General features: G+C 39.6%; 1 protein-coding gene across 3 annotated transcripts in view; it reads left to right on the top strand.

Annotated features, from left to right (window-relative positions):
- The first annotated feature begins 1,610 nt into the window (after positions 1–1,610).
- Positions 1,611–19,219, top strand: part of CALD1 (caldesmon 1) — a 111,335-nt gene continuing 93,726 nt past the window's right edge. For 2 of the 3 annotated variants that reach the window (XM_088528441.1, XM_088528436.1), the window contains exon 1: positions 1,611–1,767. The gene's annotated coding sequence lies outside the window, so the exon portion shown is untranslated. The remainder of the gene's footprint in view (positions 1,768–19,219) is intronic. The other variant, XM_088528439.1, reaches the window with a different exon arrangement.

Here is a 19,219-nt window from a genome sequence, read left to right as displayed (position 1 = left end):
TTACCATTGAAGATTACAAGCTACAATGTGTCCAAACCCTTGTGATGTTTCTTGGATTGGAGTGTTTAGATTTATGAAGTCTGGATTTCGACCTGGACCTGAACTTCCTTCATGCTCAAGTTGTGTGGAAATTTCCTGTTTGGTTCTTAGCCCTTTGTAGTCATGTCACATTGGAATTGTGGTGTTATAGAAGTTCTTTTGGACAGCAAATAGCGAGAGAACATATTTCAGGCATTTTATTGATATTATAAATTATGTTGAGCCTAATTCAAAAAAAAATTGCTTTAGGACAGAATGAATACAAGGAGAATAGCAGAAGAGGACAGTGTGTGACTTGAATATTAGTAACAATGTGGGAAAGAAAAGGAGAATCTTTCATGACTTGGTCTCTAGTTTTTAAAAAATCTTGAGGAGGGTGGAAGACAACAAACAGTTCAGAAGCACAGAAAGTCCTTTAGACCCATAAACCCCCTGTTGTGCATATTCTCCATGTCTTGAAGCTATTCCTGCTGAGAATCAAGTGATGGGCACTAAGCAAACAGAAATAGGCAAAGTCAGGTTTTCAGAGAAGTGAAAATGTTTGAATGTATTTTGTAACCTAGAAGGACTTTCATGCCATACATGAGTCAGCTTGATGGGCTGATAGAGCCCAGTCTGCTCTCTTTATAAACAGAAATAATTAGTGAAAGGAAGGTGATATGAAGCTCTTGGTTGCTGTTCTCAGATTATTACAGATTATTAGGGATGTCCTCTCATATTGGTCTTCTCTGAGATGAGGGATATGTACAGTAGTGCTTACAAAGCAAAGCGCTTATATAGCCCCTTAGCTAGGAATTGTGCCATAGCTCAGATCATTACTGGAGTTCTTCCTTGGACAGCTTCTTGAGACAGGGTCATCAAAACTTCACACAAAAAATGAGGAGGTAGATATGTGTATATATTTCATTCTTTTAGTGATATTGGCACATTTAGAGTTGATCACTGTGTATGCACAGATTTATCTGGTTATGTGTTCCCCTTTACTTCTAGTTAGGAACACTGAATTCAATCTGCCCTGAAAATTTATTATTGCGAGCAACTTCTTAGACTCATTGCAGTTTTGGTTTTATTATAATGAATATTTTTCTGTCATTTACAGGCTTTATTCTTATTGTTCATCTGTTTATGCAGAGCACTTTTCACTTCTAAACATGTTGAACGCAAGTCCCAGTATAGATCGTTAGGGAGTTGCACTGAAAACTTTGCTCTGTTGTGGAAACTCACCAGCTAGTTTGATTCTTTCCTTTGTATCTTATTAATCACAAGAGAAAGTTCTGCTCAGCCCATATCAGTTTTAGTACTTAAAGAGATTTTAGTGAGAGACTGTTGAGAGCTTGTGGGAAATCCAAGTCTGCTTTGCCAAACTCCAGGTTTAGAAAATTTTGTTTTGTTTCTGTTTCTGTTTCTTTTTTGTCACTTGCAAAATTTTGCTGCATTTTACTCCACTCTTTAAAAAAAAAAAAAAAATCTTTGTATTGGCTTTGCTAAAGAAAGGTATATTACAAAAGGTATATTAATAGAGATTATTATTATTATTATTATTATTATTATTATTGTTATATTATTATTATTATAGTGTGAAATAACTATACTATTGCTAAAAAGTGTTTGTTCTTTGATTTCTCCACAGTGATCACCTCTTGTTTCTGGCGTCATCATTTTGAATTCATCAGCAGCTGTTTTGTTACTGAAAGGATCGGAGTATTTCCTCTGATTGCCTTCCTGTGAGTATGATTAAAGTACTTACCTCAGACTTCCTTGCTAGTGGAATTCATTTTTTTTTCTTTTATATTGCTTCTTTATATAGGGATGTTTCTTTTCTTCTGTGTGCTTGCTTGCTTCTTTGGAGGTTAATTGAAATCCTTCTGAGAGTCAATGGACAGCTCTGCTTTTGGTGAACAGCAATTAGACTTTTGACTGTTGTTCCTTCAGAGTCATTGTCAACACAGACTACTTTGTTCAGGACTGATAACAGATTTAAAAACTTTTGTCTTGAATTTTATCAAATTTTATTTGCAAATCAAAACCTTGGAATTTTACAATATTTACTTTGTGGGTACCAGGCTTTTTTTTCCCTACAGCTGTATCTGTTTGGATTTCAGCAAGTTTTCTGCTTGCAATGTACACCTTAAATTGTATTTACTTGTTTGAAGCTCATGCATTGGTGGTGCTATTGTATTTTCAATTCTTTTTAGAGCAAGCAGGCTCTGAGGGGTCTGCGTGAGTATGGGAGGTCCAAGTAACCATGCTTACTGACTATTTACAACATACAAGACTTAGAGACATTTTTTTTCCAAACATTTTTCTCCCACTTCACTCCTAGAACTACAGGACAAGTGAGTGCCCCGAAAGGGCTCACAAACCAGTTAAAAGAAATGTTTCCAATGTTTACGGAAATTCCAGGCTGGAGACAAACTGAGGGCTGGCTTTAAGTTTAAGCAGCGCTTATGGCAGGGGACTGTTGGGGTCAGAAATATTACGCTGAGGTCAAGGCACCTCCTTTATATGCTACCATTCTCAGGTAACTCAGGGTACAGCAAGCTTTTTATTCCCACTAATGTGTGACCATGCTCTGGGTGCCTGACCCTCTTCTGTACCTCTGCCCTGTTCCCCTCTTTCTGGCTAGAGCAGCGTGGAGGAAGACAGCAACTGGGCTGGAAGCTGCGTGCTGGTTGCATTTCCTTTCATCTCAGACAGCCTCCCTCCCAGGCAGGAATGCTGGGTCTGGGCCCGTTTTAGCTGTTTCTGTCATCGTCCTTGGGGAAGCAAATTTAACTTTGCCTATACTTCTGAGAAAGTTCGTGTAAGTGCTGAATGGACTGATAATTGTTGCAGGCTGTTCTCTGCCCTGATTGCTCTGAGTTATGTGTTACTTTTGAGCTCCTAGGGAGTATTTGGAGACTGGAGCCAGACACAATCTGGGATTTCCAGTTTGTGGGAAATTTTGATATTACGGAATTATGATTTCTTTCTGATTCAGAACAAGATAAAATTTCCCGTAAAACACTTCTGCTAGTGAGATCACTGAGTTAGACTTCTATATGCTTCCTTATTGCATTTGTGATGTACCTAAATACCCTAAAAATCTGAGCCAAGGAGATGAAGGCCATGGTTCCCAAGAGAAAATGGGATCAGACATGCAAGTGCTCTAGGATGAAACATTCAGAAATCAGTTTTTCTGACAGCTCACCGTCTAGAGTGTTGGACATGTCTAAGCATGCAAAATTTGGCATTTCAACAAGACTCTCCGTCTGCTCAAAACTGACATCTATGCTTCAATGTACTTCTGAACTCGTACCTTATTTTGGTATATAAAGTGCATCTGAAAATCTGTCCCTCAGTGACTCATTCAACTACTTCAAATGGATAGCACAAGGAGAGCTTCATCTCACTCATACTAAAGACCTGTTGTGTTTACATAGCACTTACTGAGACATGAGAAAATTCTGTCAAGAAGAAAAAAAGGACAAAATCTGGTAATTCGTTCCACACCTTCTCTTCCCGTTGTAAATGTGTCCAAATGGGAGGAGAATCTTTATAGCACATGAAGAAAAGTACTACAAAAAAGCTAGTGTTTGCCTTTAGAAAACTATTAAAACAAACTATGTAAAACAATACATTCATTTGGAAAGCATTAAAAATGAATAAAATATATATGAAAAACTGGAAACAAAGCACATATCTTTATCTTAGTATAAAGTGCATTAATGGTATTGATGTGACTGTCCTGCAACTGTTAATTCTAACTGCCAGTTGATTCTCGAGTATAGTCAAGTCAGAGTTTTGAAGAGAAGCCGAAACATACTTATATAAATTGCACTCACAGCACAATGATGCCTTAGATGGCTGAGGTGCAAAAGGACTGGTTAACTATCGTTTAATATTTAATGGAAATGTGTATTTTGTTAAAAGTCAGGCTATTCACCACTAGGAAGCATTCTGTATGAAAAGGTGTGGTCAGCTTTTAAATACTCAGGACTGAAAGCATTTCTGTACAGCCTCTGATAGACAGTTTTCTCTAATATACTTTGTGATGATTTATACCAAGATGTGTGTAGGATCCTCTTTGTCTGATCTGTCTTCTCTGCTGCGAGCAGAGGCGATGAAGCACCAAATCTTGCCTCAACTCTGTGAGTTACATGGAGGGTGTGCTGAAACTGGATGTTGTTTAGCAGCCTAAGTTTCCCAGCAGGTTCTGAAACTTGGGGTGACCTCTATTTATGGCTGGAACAGTTTTGCAGAAACTTTTATTGTGAGAGATGAGAACCTGGTGATTTTTGTGTAGCATTACATTCTTGAAGGGGTGTTAAGGCCAAATGTTTGGGGTTTTTAGTGTAATGTCAGAAGAGCGAGTTCAAGAAATAATACCATTGTCCTTCCTGAGACAACTCACAGTCCCATGAAAATGTGATGACTGCCTTTCACTGCTTGCTGAGCTTCAGTTAGTGGGTGAAAGTCTGAGTGTTTGAAAGAAATGTGCAGCTAATAGCTGAAACAAAGAAAAGCAGAGCATCCTTTAGATATAGAAAGCTACGCTTCATTTAAGGGTGAACCAAAACAAGTAAACCTGCTGTGACTCATCCAAAATTTTGGATGAAGAACATCTTTTATTTTCCAGGAATTACACCACCTAGGAATTGTAAAACTGACACACTGAGTAGCTGAAGAGCAGTCTGCTTCTAATAAACCAAGCCTTGCCAGACAGAGGTTTAAGAACCAAAAAAAAAAAAAAAAAGAATAAGAAAGAATAAGCATAAGGATCATATGTAGTGGCAGACTCACTGCTCTGCTGCTCTTGGCGTGAAGGGAGTGGAGTTGATTATCTGCATCTTCCCAGTAGGTAGAGAGCAGATATAGCTCGCTAGAGAGGATGTGGCAGGAGCATGCTGCGCCTTGGCTGTGTTCGCTGGCAAGCAGTCCTTCGGAGAGCAGTGCCAAGCACAGCTTAGGCACAGCAGACACTGTATCTTACTGTCTTCTGTGTGGTATTAACCTTCTAAGGCAGGAAATGCGTGCGCTGAGGGATGAGAGCCCGGGCGCCACGACTCTTTGGGCTTCACTGATTCTTCACTCTTCCTCAGCTTGGTCCTGATAACCTCTCCTATCAAGTTAAAATTGAAATCCTGTTGCTTTGAGCTTGCCAAAGATGTGATTTGCTTGTAGGAGTTCATTGACTGAGCAGCCTGAGAGGTTTCAGAGAGATGAGCCAATTGCTCAGAACCTCGATAATCATTATAATGTGCTGCACTAAAAAAAAAAAAAAAGACAACAGAAAAAACTTCCCAGGGCGCTGGGAGATTTTTCCTTGCATACATTACTGTAATGTTTTCAGATCACAGGATAAAAGAAACTTGGGCAGATGCTTTCCAATCATCTGGAAGCGGGAAGTAGCTGAAATCTCCAAAGGACATCTTGTCTCAGACTAATGCTGTAGACTCAGGTGCTGTGGAGGGTAGTCCTAGAAGTGCACCAGCCCACTTAGATGTTTATCTGAACTGAGTTTGAACTCCTAATTTCTGGAAATTCCCCTATGCCTATTTTCCAAGAAGAGCCTGATCTTTGCAGTTGTTTCTCACACGAGTGCTGCGGGTTTGGAGCTGTTAAGTCTTTGGCCTGACTCTCACTTTTGCTACAGTCCCTTTACACAGTACAAGCATTCTGCTTCAGGGATCTTAAAATGAAAGTAGATGACATTTAGTAGCGTAAATGAGAAACAGGTCCCTTAAAGAGAGAGAGAAAAAAAATTGGCCTTCCTCGAATTGCTTGAGTGCTGACCTTGAAAAAGCCCTTAAAGTCTCTGCAGGCAGACTGACATTTTTTTAGGAGAACAGATACCCCAAACTTCAAAAGATTACCTGAGGCAAGTGATTTTTTTCTGCCTTTTTAAGAGAAAATTCTTTTCCACTACACTTGGTACCCACATGCTTGTCTTACAGCTCTATTTTCTTGTCACACAACTTCAGTGTTTCTGGTATAATTTTCTCATCCTTCTTATTTCTTTTTTTTTCCTTCAACTTACCAGTTGTTAAATATTTTCCTATATTTTTCTTATATGAAAGATGTTAAAGCATTCTACTTCTATTTTGAATATGGGCTATGTGGGGGGAATGTTTAAATATGTTTTGAGAAGGGAGGTAAGAAAAGCTGTCATCCATCAACTGGTATTAGTTCAACTTTGAAAGTCTGATGGAAACTGAATCTGACTGTTAACGCAGACATGATACAAATTAGCTGTGACTTTATGATACCAGCTGTTTCTCTGACAGGGTAAAAGGGCACATAGCTAGAATAGCATCTTTTGTTGAAAGTAGTGTTCCCTTTGTTAAATGTAGGAGCCTGAGGGAAAAATTTGTAGTCCTTTAGTTATGTGATGTGCAGTCTGCAACATGTTCTTGGAGGTTGGGGAGTGCTTATTGCTGATGTTTCTCAAAGACAGGGTTATCATAAGTATTCCACTTTTTGCTAGTTTTATCATTGAAAGACAAATCTCACAGTCATGGAGTCATGGTTTTGGCTCTGTTAAAACTGAGGACTATTTTCTTTAGAAACACAACAAAAACATTCAATGACAAAACCTGAGAAAAGTCCGCCAAAAAAAGAAACCACAAATCTCAAAATAAAGCTTAGATCCGTTAATTATTTTTATTCATTGAGTCCTACCAGTTGTTTTCAGATGATTATGTGATGGTCTTAACAAAGTGCAGTTTACTGGGGCAGTGATGCAGATGCAGGGCCACCAGAGCCAGCTATGTGCAGTCACATCATGGGCTGTAACTCCGTCATGGTGCTACACGGCTGTGCGGAGCTTCCCTGCCAAATCCAGCTGGCTGCTGTGCCATAACCGCTCTGGTTCCGAGGAGCCCAGAGTGACGGATGGACTTGAAGAGCTCTATGGGAAAGCATTTGGGGGCTCATCTTTGTGCCAGAACTAATCACAGTCACTAATACACTAAGATGGCTCTGACAGAAAGAAAGAAAAAAAAGCCGTTTGGGTGACTTTATATCCCTATATATTTGGGCCCCACTGTGTTTCTATGGCCATAACGTTACCTCTGACTACTTCAGATGACATAAGTAGGCTGTAGAATGCAAACAGACTGAAACAATGTGATTTATTAAGTAACTGAATTAATCTTTCTTCTGCTGCTTGACTAAGAGCCAGTAAATCATTATTGGTAAGCTTTAAAAATTTACTACTACATGTAACAAACATACTCGAAATGAATCATTTGGGAAAGAATCAATATTAAGAGTGAAGGTATTATACTGGTACACTGGTGTCTAAATAGGTGTACTAGGAGACCCTAAACTTATGCTAGAACTATTAAGAGAAGCAGTATTTAGGTTGAATAGTTTACAGGCAATTTTTCTAGACAGTTTTTCTCAAGGTGCCATGCAGTCACTTTTGAATTTGAATTGGAAGGAATATGAAGCACATTGCTCCTTCCCACTTGTAAAGTGGTGTTCCTCAAAGGAAGAAGACATCACTAGCATGAAGGTAGGAAACTTGCTGCAAAGCATAATTTCTATTTTAGGCAGAAATATCATGCAGATATTTATAGCCGAAATTATCATGCAAGCCCTGCCCATCTCTGTACGAGGAGTAGAGAGGCTTTTGTATAAACTGTTATGGGAGATGATATAGCAGAAAAGCCTATCAAAGGTTCAGAAAGGCAAGCATAGAACTGTAGCAGGCACTTGAGTGAAACAGAAGAGTCAAGAGTGTCACAAACTACTAATTTTGACTCATAAACCTCTTGGAGCAACCTATGCTTAAAAATAAATAGATTTCCAGCTGAAAGTTAGGATTTAGTGGCCGTTGTGTTCTTCATCCATTGCTGGTACTGAAATGAAGCACAAAATAGAAAATTGCTAGTGCTAGTAAGTAGGTCTTGGCTGTTTCTGTTGCAAACATGCAATTTTACTATCTAACATCTGTTCCTGAAATTATATGAAGCATTTATTTAAAATCTGCTTTACCAGCAAAGTCTAAGGGCCTACGGAACATCTTGTTTTCATGAGCGTGTAGAACGGTATGTCAACAAACAAAGGTCCATACATAACATTTAAAGAACAAAATTTGACTACCAGAAGTTCTACATTCCAAGCTGATTTTTTGATGATGTAAAAATCCCTTTAGACAGCTTCCTGGTTTTGGTTGTATCTTTGAAAATCTGGTGTATCTCCAAATAGAGTCGACTGTATCTGTCCTACTCCTGCAGCCAGGCTGAGTATGGAAGCACAGGGCTGGTGATAGACACAGTCAAAATAAAAATGTGCAGGAGATGCTAGCTAATGTGTTTATTGCTAATGTACAGTAACTATCAACAAGAAAAGGATCACATGGAAAATTTTAACCAGCATTATAGGAAGGAAATGATGTGCTATCAGACTTACAATAGCCGAGAGCTTAACTGTACAGCTATGATGTCATAACCGTAAATTACATCATAGCCTCCTGCAAAATCATATTTAGTAGATCTCATAATAACTTTAATAAGTGAAGAGATTCTAGCCCTTAAATCTCAGAATTTAAGCTTACGTTTTTATTTTCTCTAATTACATTGCTTGTAATGAAAATAACATTTCCCCTTATTTTGTATTCTAAACTGTTGAGTTCTATTGTTCTGAATTTTATTAAAGTTGCCAGGTTCACTCCACGCTATGTTCAGTGATGAAATGATGTTGGCTCCTCTGGGCATTTGGGAGAGAGCAGGCTATATATTGTCCTCACCTTGGCCAGCTGCCTTATGTCCTCCGAGGAGAGAGGAATTTGGGCTGTGACTGAATTATAGTCAAACACTTGGATATAACTTCAAGAACTCAAGGAGGAATGGGAGTATTGGAGAACACTCTTCATCTATGTGACACACAGGAGAGTGGGTATTTCTCATGTCAAGCTGCTCAGGGATTTATGGTTTATGATTAGGGAAGTCCATTTGCTTTAAGTGCCTGCTGTTTTGTAGATGCAAATGGCTCACAGTCCTTTTCATGTTGTTACCCACCCTGGATGGCTCATAGCTGCCATCATATTCCCACTTGGTGTTTCATCTTGCTTAGCTCATGAGGGTCAGAAACTGCTTACTTTCTATAGTTATTTAAGTTATTTAACACCATAATCTGTGAACTCTCTTTGAAGACTCTGAGGACAAAAGCACTATTCAGTTTGGGTAAAAAAGAGTAAAGTCAGAGAGTAAACAGTAAGAACTTACTTCTGCCAGACACTAACACACTGAATACTAGATTAATTCTCAATTAGTTGCATTGATAGTAGGTGTGAGTTTTTAGGGAGAGGTGCTGAAATTTGGCTCAAAGCAATGATTAAAAAAACAAAACAAAACTTGCAGATGACCACATTCCCACAAAGACAGGGAAACTAGAATGCAACCCTCAAAATATTAGGACTACCTATTAAAATAGTGCTCGCACTGATGGAGGAAAATTGGTTTGTAAGCAAGGGTTGTCTTGAGATCTAAGCATGCTCAAGAACTAACCAGATCTAGCCTTGCTTAAGTTTTAAAACTCTGCTTGAGGGGGCCAGCATCATTTGATTAAATGACTTAATTTTCAAGCAGTATGAATCATGCAGCAACTGCACAAACTCTGGCTAGAATATATTGTACATATGTTTGTTCTTTAGGCAGTAAGAAGAGAATACAGAACTGGAGGTCATTTGAGTTACAACTACTTTGGGGGATTTTTTTTTCCAAACATTCCTTCTAACAAATGCAGTTTAAATGGGTTTGTTTATATGGCATGGAATTGGAAAGGCCCAAACTAACCAGGCTTTACACAATGTGGCCTTCTTCCAAATTAATCTAAAATATTTTAATCCCTCTGGAGTTCCTTTATCCTCTGCATCTGTGCTATAGTGGAGACACATTTTTAACATTTCTTTGAGGAAAATTACCTTTCTTTCCCTCCAACTCTACTCAGCAAGGTCAATGGAGCACTGTTATATGCTATTTAAACATCTGAGATTCATCATATATCTGCAAACCAGAAAGAATCATCATAAAAGGTCTAATGAATCCCGACTGTTAGCCAAGCAAGGGAGTCCCCTTACGGATATCGTGTATTAGAAACAAAGAACACATGCAAAATACAGTTTTTACACTTTAGCTTTATACAATTAAGAATTAAGCTGCCCCTAAAGAAGAGAGCAAGAAGGTTTGTGACCCCAAAACAACTTTGGTAAATCAAACTCTATTTGAGCCAAATTCTGAGGTCGTTGCTTGGACTACGGTTGTGGCTGAACCTGCAAGGGAGTGAAGGACCTTCTCGCCTTGTGGGCCCAGACAGGGCCTGAGCAGGAGCCTGGAGGAGCTTATTGCTTCTGGGGAAGAATATGCTCTGAGTCACATTCAAACTCCAAAGCTGACTATCTCAGCCTCTGTCTGTGTGTCTATACTTGCTTTTAAGGCTTTCCTGTTTTCTAGTTCAGTAGTAGTTTATGAGACTGAACTCATTTTACTACCCAGGAACTGAAATGCTGAGAGAGGATGAGGGTTTTTGTGGTTGTGGGTTTGTTTGTTTTCTATTTCAATTTTTATCAAATTCTTTCCAAGGCTTTTAAAAAGCTAGCACTACTTCAGCTGCTCGTAGTTCCATTCAATCTGAAATGTCCACAAAGACATAAAGCCCTCAACTTCTGAAGGTTTCATAGGAAAGACCATTTCCGATGATTCCAGGAGTAGCGTTCTACACTTATTCTTCCCTTGGATACTCCTGGATCATGAAGTTCAGATACTTTTAATATGATTCAAATACGTATATGAACCTCTGAAGGACAAAAGTTATGCTGAAAGCTTCAGTTCTATGAATTCACCGGGTTTTACCCCTGCAAATTTCTGCACGTCATTTCTGCACATCATTGGAAAAGTGCCTTGGAGAATGCAGAGCAACTAGAGCTTCTCTGCCCACACATTCCAGGCTGGCGTTGACTTTGTCCTTAATCCCAGTGTGCTCCACTTTTCCCAAGTGGAGTAATACTACTGCAGTAGTAGTATTATACCAGTAATACTACTGGTTTCCTGCATGGAATGCTGCAGGGAGTGTGTTATGTGGTGGCATGCAGTGATAACTGTGGTCTAAACTAAATCATCTGTAAAGATAAATACTCTAGACTGCTGCTGCACCTTAAAGAAGAATCATAACTACCCCGAATACCCTGTTCCCATCTCTTCATATGGTCAAAGGTATTTTGGGACCATTGCAAGTCATATAGTAATGGAATAAATTTGAAGTGCAGCAGGAGACCACATTGGAGGAAAAACTCATTAAGTGCCAAGGGCACTTCTTTCACTTTTCTTACTGGAACTGGAAAATATTCCCTAAATAATACATCTGGATGTAGAAGAATAGAGAGGGAAAAGATGAAAAACAATCCTTTAAATTCAGTAGGAGCCTACTTTAATAGCTTGTTTAATCTGCCAGCTGGCACAGTGTTGACTTCTTGCTACACATACTTTAAGGGGACCTATGTAGTTCTTGGAACTGAGTTCATATTAAGTTGCAGAAACTTAAATATTAATAAATTGGCAGGACTGCTTTTTGGTACTTAATCGAAACCAAGAAACTGCTTAGTCATCTCCAAAGATATTTCTATCTAATTTGCTTTATATAAAATTCCAGAAAAACATAGGCTTGCAGCAGTAGTATAGATGGTATAATTCAGTTCTGCCCCTAATATATGCCCTGTCTGATGTGTGTGTGTTTATCCTTCAGACAGTATAACCATAGCTGTTCCCTGTGCAATACTTTGCTTTGGGCAGACCATTATATTTGCAATCATTGCTTTCAAGTACGTTACGTTTCTGCCAGTGAGGCTGCCCCTTTGCTAGGAGAAAAAGTGGCACTATCTTTGTTTGAGGTGTCTTGCCAGGGGTATCATTTAATAAGTGCCTTACTGTATATCGTACATGTATTTTATGTGACTTCATGTGTGTTTTTTTCACCTGGCTTAGTATGGAGTTATATGGATGAGACTTAGTGCAAACTTCAAGTATAGTGTAAGCTGCCTAACAATCATTAATACTATTTGTTTCTAAAAAGTTAGGTACATCAGGAAATATGTCTTGTTTACTGTCAGCATTGAAAAAGCAAAAGAGAAAAGCTTTAACTGTCAATCAGCCTCTTATATATGTATATATATATAAATATACACATATGTACATTTAGGGAAACCTTTAAATTAATAGTATCTGAAGTGGCAGTTGTCAGTATTTCCTAATTTGTATAGGTTTGATTTTATTCAGGTAAGTTCTGAAAGATCTGGCTAGCTTGCTTGAGTTTATCCATGAAATCTTACATTATTTGCTTACCTTAAGGATACAAGTTGTTTGCAGGCTTTTTATCTGGGGTATGGGTTATTAAAATCTTCCAAGTTTTATATGGATGAGGTTCTAGCTTGATCCTTTCTCTGTATTCCTTTTCCAGTTTCTGTTTCTTTCCTCAGATTTCTTTACCTGTCCTTGCCTTGAGCTCCTTTTCCACGTGTGGACTAGGTTATCCTGGCAGGATTCTCTCTCTTGTTCTTTACTGGTCGAGACATGCCTTCTTGGGACTTCTGCAGCATCTGCCCTCAGGAGGCCTTAGAGCCTTAGAGGTGGTCATACCTGCAAATGCTTCTGCTTGCTTCATTTTGACATATATAAGATTTGAAAGCAGAGTTGAGCAGAATTTTTAGTCTATGATTAAGGTGACTACTGTCAGTAATACTATGAAAAATAGTATGTACTATGAAAAATAATTTGCATAGTAATCACAGTCTGCTTTCCCTGTTACACAGCATTTACAAACAGATTGGGATCTTCTACTTTCTCCCCCCATGTTTATTTTTAATTTGGGTCAGCACCTTCTAAAGATCTAACGCACCTCTGTGGATTGACCGTGCATTCTTCAAACTTAAAACGTGACCAGCCCCGTGTGCTCTCTTTCTTGTTCTGAACTGGATGGACCTAATGCTTACAGCAATGCGGGAGGCTGCAGGAACCCCCACTGGGGTTTGCATCCCTAGGGCAGAGGTCTCAGGGAAAGGTAGCAGATAATGCCTGACACATACATTTTTTTTTCCATTTATTTTTTGAAGGAAACTTAAACATTTTCCTTTCTGGACCACACAGACATTGTCTGAGGCACTGTTCCTAAGAAAATTAAACAACTGTAAAATTTATTGGCTTGATAGAGTGCTTAAATGTAACTTTCCCCTGTCGCATTCATACCAAGTAGGTGCGTATGCCTGTGTGCTCTTGGTATTAAGCATACAGGATAGTGTCAGGCCTCAACTGCCTTTTTAACTGACTCGGAGCCAGGCTCCGGTGCAGGTTTTTGGCCATGCTTTTTCCCTGCCCTGCTAAGCAATACCCAGTCCCACACCACATTATTGATAGGTGGTCATCGTATTTGCTGGCAGCAAGTGCTTGTGCATAAAGGTATAGATTGCAGTCAGATTATTGTCAAGATTATTTAACAACACCTCTGTGTGAGTCTCATAAGGAGAACTGGAAATACTGTCATTTTGCTGTGTCAGATGTTCTGATGGCTCATGCCCAGGGTGAAAGTGTATTATGTTGCCAATCTTGTTGTTTTCAGTTGTAACAAAGCCTCGTGGATACTGGGCATTTGATCTTGGTCTGTCCTTGCTTTTAGCTAAATTCACCATGCAGAGGGGTCTGGGATGCAAACTTCAAATATGTAAATGATTTAATGTGCTTTTCTTTGGTCGTGCCTAGTTTTGTGTTGCCCTATAGAAAGGGTTGGAGTTTTCGTTGCCCATCTTAACCAGTTTAAAGATGGCACTGACCTTTTCCAGTGAAAATGGCAAATGTTGCTGCTCATTAGAGACCAACTGATACAGGTATTTGCCAGGAACAAGCTGGCTTTCATTTGTTAAAGCAATTTAGAAAGTGTGAACTGGAAATTTACGGAGCTGGCCTCACTCCGGGTGTAATTCCACAGATTGCCATGATATTCTCCCAACTTGAATTTGAGCTGCAGTGCATCTATCATGGTGAGGTGCTCTTTGTCTATGTAAATACAGTGCACAGGTACTGGGAGGGAAGATTAATAGATTAAACTTCGAGAGCAATAATAGGACCTTCAGAATTTATCATTAATTTCTTCTTGAGAAACTGGCCTTGTTCAAAATGCTTAATATCTCTCTAGGCACACTTACTAAGACAGTAAGATAAAACAAGAATTTTAGGAGTGTTTTTCTTGCTATTCCATTTTTTCATTATAAATATGTGAGGATGACAACTAAAACTTGGTGTCATTGTTTATTGCTGGTTAGGTAGAGCAAGCAATGAAGAGCCCTTAACTCTCATTAGAGTTTGCGAAGCACAGCACTATGCAGAGCTACATACTAGGACTACTCATTTTAACAGGAAAACAAAAAGGGTTGGAAATACAAAATGAAGCCACAGTAAGCTGGCTGCTTTGTATCTTCATATTATTTTCTATTACTTTTTTATGGCTGACTATATAGCTTAATATATCATGATTTTGTACTTTAAAATGTGTTCCAGAAAGCATGTGCAGTTTTCAGTCTGGCTGAGTGAATGTTGCTGTTGGAACTTTACCTTAGATATTTTATTATTTTTCACGGTATTACCTTAGTTTTTAATTGAGGACCTGAGATACATAGAGAAATAGTGTGAAGAGTGTGCTAAAATGTTCATAAAACCCGCTTGGCCCCAAATAAGTTTACATGATACATTGTTGAACAACACAATTGTGGGTAGCCCAGTCAGAGTGGCTGATTCAAGGATACGATGAGACAGGAACACCAGATGAGAGGGGTTGGGAGCATATAGAGGCAGAAGTCAGAGTCAGAGAGGCAGCTCTGATATTTTACCTTCTTGTAGGTTGCTGGCCCTGATCAACTCCTCATCAATTCTGCCTGGGAAAGGGAAATCCTTCTCACAGTTGAGAGAGGAGGATGAAGAACTGCGCTGCTGCTGGCGGCTTCCTCAGCAGCCCTGGAGTAGGACTGGGCCCCAAGTGCAGCTCTACTGCCTTGCTCTGCTTTGGGGCTGAGGTGCTTCCCATCATTGCTCCCAGATGGACACTCATGTTACTGAGCATCTGTGTCCTGCTTCACAGAGATGCCATCCCCCATGGCCCCCAGGAAGGCTCATGCTCTCCTCTTGGAGAGGTGGGAGTTTTTCTTCTCACCGGTGAATCTAAAAGCACATGTATGAACATGTATTGAATGGAATATTGCAGTTCTATCTGTGTAGACCAGAAAGCAAAGAATAACTTTTGTTTAGTTGTGGCTACTTAATGCTGCTTGTATGACGTGCTCTCCAAAGTTCTGATTTCTTGCTAGTAGGAATCAATGGGAGAATTGTCACTGCCTTTTTATAGAGCAAGAGAAAATATATTTTCCATCTTTAATGTGGCCTTGGTCATGTGAGCTGGAGCTATCTATTTCTTGGTGGCATTTGTCTGCCGCTTTTCCTTAGGAACAAACAACAGTTGCCAGCTGGGAAGGTGTTGGCACAGACATTAGTTTTCACTTGTTGCTGATGTCAGTGGGAGACGAAGCTGGCCAATAGCCAGGGCATTGCCAGAAGTTTCAACAGTCAGGCTGCAGACTGGTGATAAAGCCTGCAGAAGGAGTAAATGCATGATGTGAGCATTCTTGTGATGAGATTAATGTGATGAAGCCAAATGTCTTAGTTGGTAAAAGTAATTTAAAAACACAAGGATAACAGGTTAATGATACCCAATGAGTCACAGATATCCCAGTGTTTGAATGCAGAGAAAAAGTGAATGTAAGTCAGAGTTCATTTTGTATCTAAGCTCTTCTATAAACTCTCTTGGGGCCCTAAAATCTATTTGATTTTAGAGTGTTTTGTCCTTACCAAGCAAGGTCTTGTTTTCATTAACTGGGTTATCTTTACTCATGATTAAACAGTACTAAAGGGCAATTCAATTTTAAGCTGGCATTTCCATCTGCAGAAAAGGAAAAGGCATTTCCTCAGTAATGATGACACGGAAAAACAATTTCTGATTCTTGCAAGCTAGTCTGCCTTGGTGTGTGTGTGCTCACGCACACATGCCGATGCAACAGGCAGTGATTTTGCACTGATGTAGGGAGGACAAAAGAGCCTATATTGGCAAAATCTGAGAGCAGACCAGGTTCTGTTATGTACGGTAGGATCACTCATATTTTGCATGCGTTACAGATGAATTTGGCCTGCTAGTGTGAAATCCAGTCCTGATTGAACTCTCTGGGAAGTGAGCCAGGGATTCCAATAGGACGAGGATTTCAACCCTAGTCTGTATACGAATAATGTTTCAGTATCTTCTGATCTTTGGGGACAAAATACTTGAAATATTTCAGAGGACACTTGAAGGGGAGAGTCAAGGGTCAATCCTTCTGACATGAGAACCAGCGACTGTGCCAGCAACTTCCAGCTATGTGTTGTTTCTTTCTTTGTCTGCCAATGGGAAATGATAGACAAATGTCACCAGAATCAGGGGTGGGAATACTATATGCAAATCCAAATGTCAAGAGAGAACTCTGCCTGGCCCCTGTGTGAATGTGCAGTAGGAGAAAGATGAGGAAGGAAGTGGAAGGAGTCAAAATGGCATACCCGCTGTCAGCCTACCCAAGGGAATAAAGAAAAATGGGGACTTTCTATTGCAGCTGGCTGCCTTGGAGGTGGTAAGTCTGCTGCTAATACTTAGGAGCGCATTGTGGCACTAGAAGCAGCAAGCTGCAAGCTCACTAGTGTCTCAGTGTTGATGCAGCTCTGTAATGCATCTTCCCCAGTGCTGACTGAGCTCAAAGACTAGGCACATATTCTTAGGGATATGAGGTGCACTCAAACAAGCATCTCCCTAAGCCTTCTGAATGTCTCAGAGGCAACTCAAGCAGATCTGTTTGGAGGCATGAGTCTTTTACTGGCAGTGACAAGAAGTGACTCTTTGGCAGTGAAAATACTTTATAGAACCACCATGTAGGCACTTTCCTGTGGTTCATGGGAGCTGAAATAGAGCCTGACACCTGCAAAGAGATATGTGGCATTCACTGTGGAAACATATACTGTCTACAGAGTGGGTGCAACCTGTCATTGCCCATTTGAATCAAAGGTCTGGACTATGTCATAGTCATGTGGGCTATCAGTGGTCTGCAGAGTATTAGCTGGGATTCTCACAAATAAATAGCTTGCTCAGGATGCCTCAGAGATGTTTACTAACTTGTTATTAGGCTTAAAAGTGTGTAAGCAATGAACACAAACTTTGACGTTTTTTACTCCAGAGTAAGCTGAGATAGAAAGAACTGACAGAGCATACGACACAGGCAGAGTTCAGCAGTCTTGGAGACTGGAGTTTTTGATTCCCTTGTTGAACTTATAGGTTGTTCTCAGACTCCTTCTCATTGAGTGAGTGGTTTGGCCGTGCAAATGGAAGTGACATGTTCTGAGAACAAAAATTTGGACTTTGAGCAACCTTCAAAGTTTGATTTTGTGGAGCTAAATATTAACCACATTAATTTGGTTAGTTTGCTGGTGAATAATTTTCCTTGGAAGTTTCAAGTAGCATGGCGAAGGAACAAGATACAGGCTAGATTAGCGCAAAACTGTATGTTCACATGACCTAATGTGTTTATTTTGCCTTGAGTCCCAAATGAGCTATTTTGTTTATGAAGGAATAAAGCTGCCTGATATGTGTATGTGTGCATGTATATATATATATATATATATGTATGTACAAGAGTTCATTATCTGCAGTCAACATGAATACTCAGCCAAGTTTGTAGTAACAATAGCAGATGTGGTTACATGAAAGGAACATTAGAAATGAATTTATAGTGCAAAGAAGAGCCTCTTTAAATGCAAACCTTACTATTGGTAATATATGATTGCCAGACGTATCCAATATCTCAGATTAAAAAAGGAGCATGCATGGGGTGTGACAAAGGACAAATAAATCAGTTGGATTCTACTTCTTGACTTCAGTGGAAGTTGTGCCTGTTTGTGAAAGATCTGAAGTGACCCTGAATGCTTCTAATGCAAAATAGAATGAGAACGGGGAAAATCATTTCCAAACATCTTCTGACAGATTTTCATAGAAAACAGATTTATTTGTTTTAACTGAAGATAGATTAAGGGACTCTAATGCTCCCAGATATTACACTAGAATGCTTGTCATACCTGCATTTAATGGGTGCCAGATTAAACAAGTTGCACTTAGACAAGGTACGTTTTTTGCTAAGTTGGTCTTTACTGCAGAAGGGAAAATGAACAGATACTGTTTTCACTTTTGGGACTGGGGGAAGTAGAAGAAAAGAGTGATGGTAGTCATAGAGTTACAGTGGATACCATGGCATGTGGTCAACTGAAACAAAATACTTCATACTAGTCACAGACCAGTACTTTACAGACGCTCCATGCCCCCAAGCCATGGCCTTGGGATAACTAAAATGTTGACAAATGGGAAAATGGAGTATTTCTCCTAATGGAGTGCAACTCACAGAGCTGCTTCTAGTCTAAGTTTATGTTGAGCTTTATAGAGATACTTGATGCTTCTTGCAGGAACATTGAAAAGAAAGAGAACAATGACTGAATATTTGCATTCTGTGTTATTCTTCAGTGAGTACAGGTTAGAAGTCAGAGGTCTTCTACATGCATGCATGCAGAGGTCTTCTCTATGCAATCAAACTGAATACCTTCTCAGCTATAGGAAGTTCAGAAAGAATTTCCCTCTATCACCTTTGCTCCACTGTTCTCTGTTTCAGACATTTCTAGCAGTAGGGTTTGGCTCTTTTTTTAGTGCTAATGTTACAGTTACATCTGGTGGCTGTGACCAGGTCTTGGTTGTGCTGTAGCACTTTGCTTAATTAGTGAGAATAATTTGCCACTGGTGGATGTAGTATAAGGGGCAACAGGCACAAAAACTTGACTAAGGCTCAATCTCTAAGGTCATAAAAAAAGTCAGTGGTAGAACTGAGCAGCAGCATGCACTGTTGCAGTGGTACAGCCTAGGATACTAGGCCAATGTACGGCCACATTATCATGCTAGCCTCCCCTTTCATTTTGTCACTTGAGTTCTCCTGAAAATCCCCCCAAGCCATCCCTCTGCACCATCCCTGCTTCAGGACACAAGAGAGAAGGAGACTAGAAACTGGTCATGGTTTCTTTTATGAAGAAACTAGAAATCCTCCTTT

The sequence above is a fragment of the Tinamus guttatus genome, unplaced genomic scaffold, assembly GCF_059628265.1.
Source record: "Tinamus guttatus ecotype Peru unplaced genomic scaffold, ASM5962826v1 Tinamus_guttatus_pri_ptg000308l, whole genome shotgun sequence".
NCBI classification, from domain to species: domain Eukaryota; kingdom Metazoa; phylum Chordata; class Aves; order Tinamiformes; family Tinamidae; genus Tinamus; species Tinamus guttatus.
Note: the sequence above shows the minus strand (reverse complement) of the source record. Positions and strands in the feature narration are given on the sequence as shown.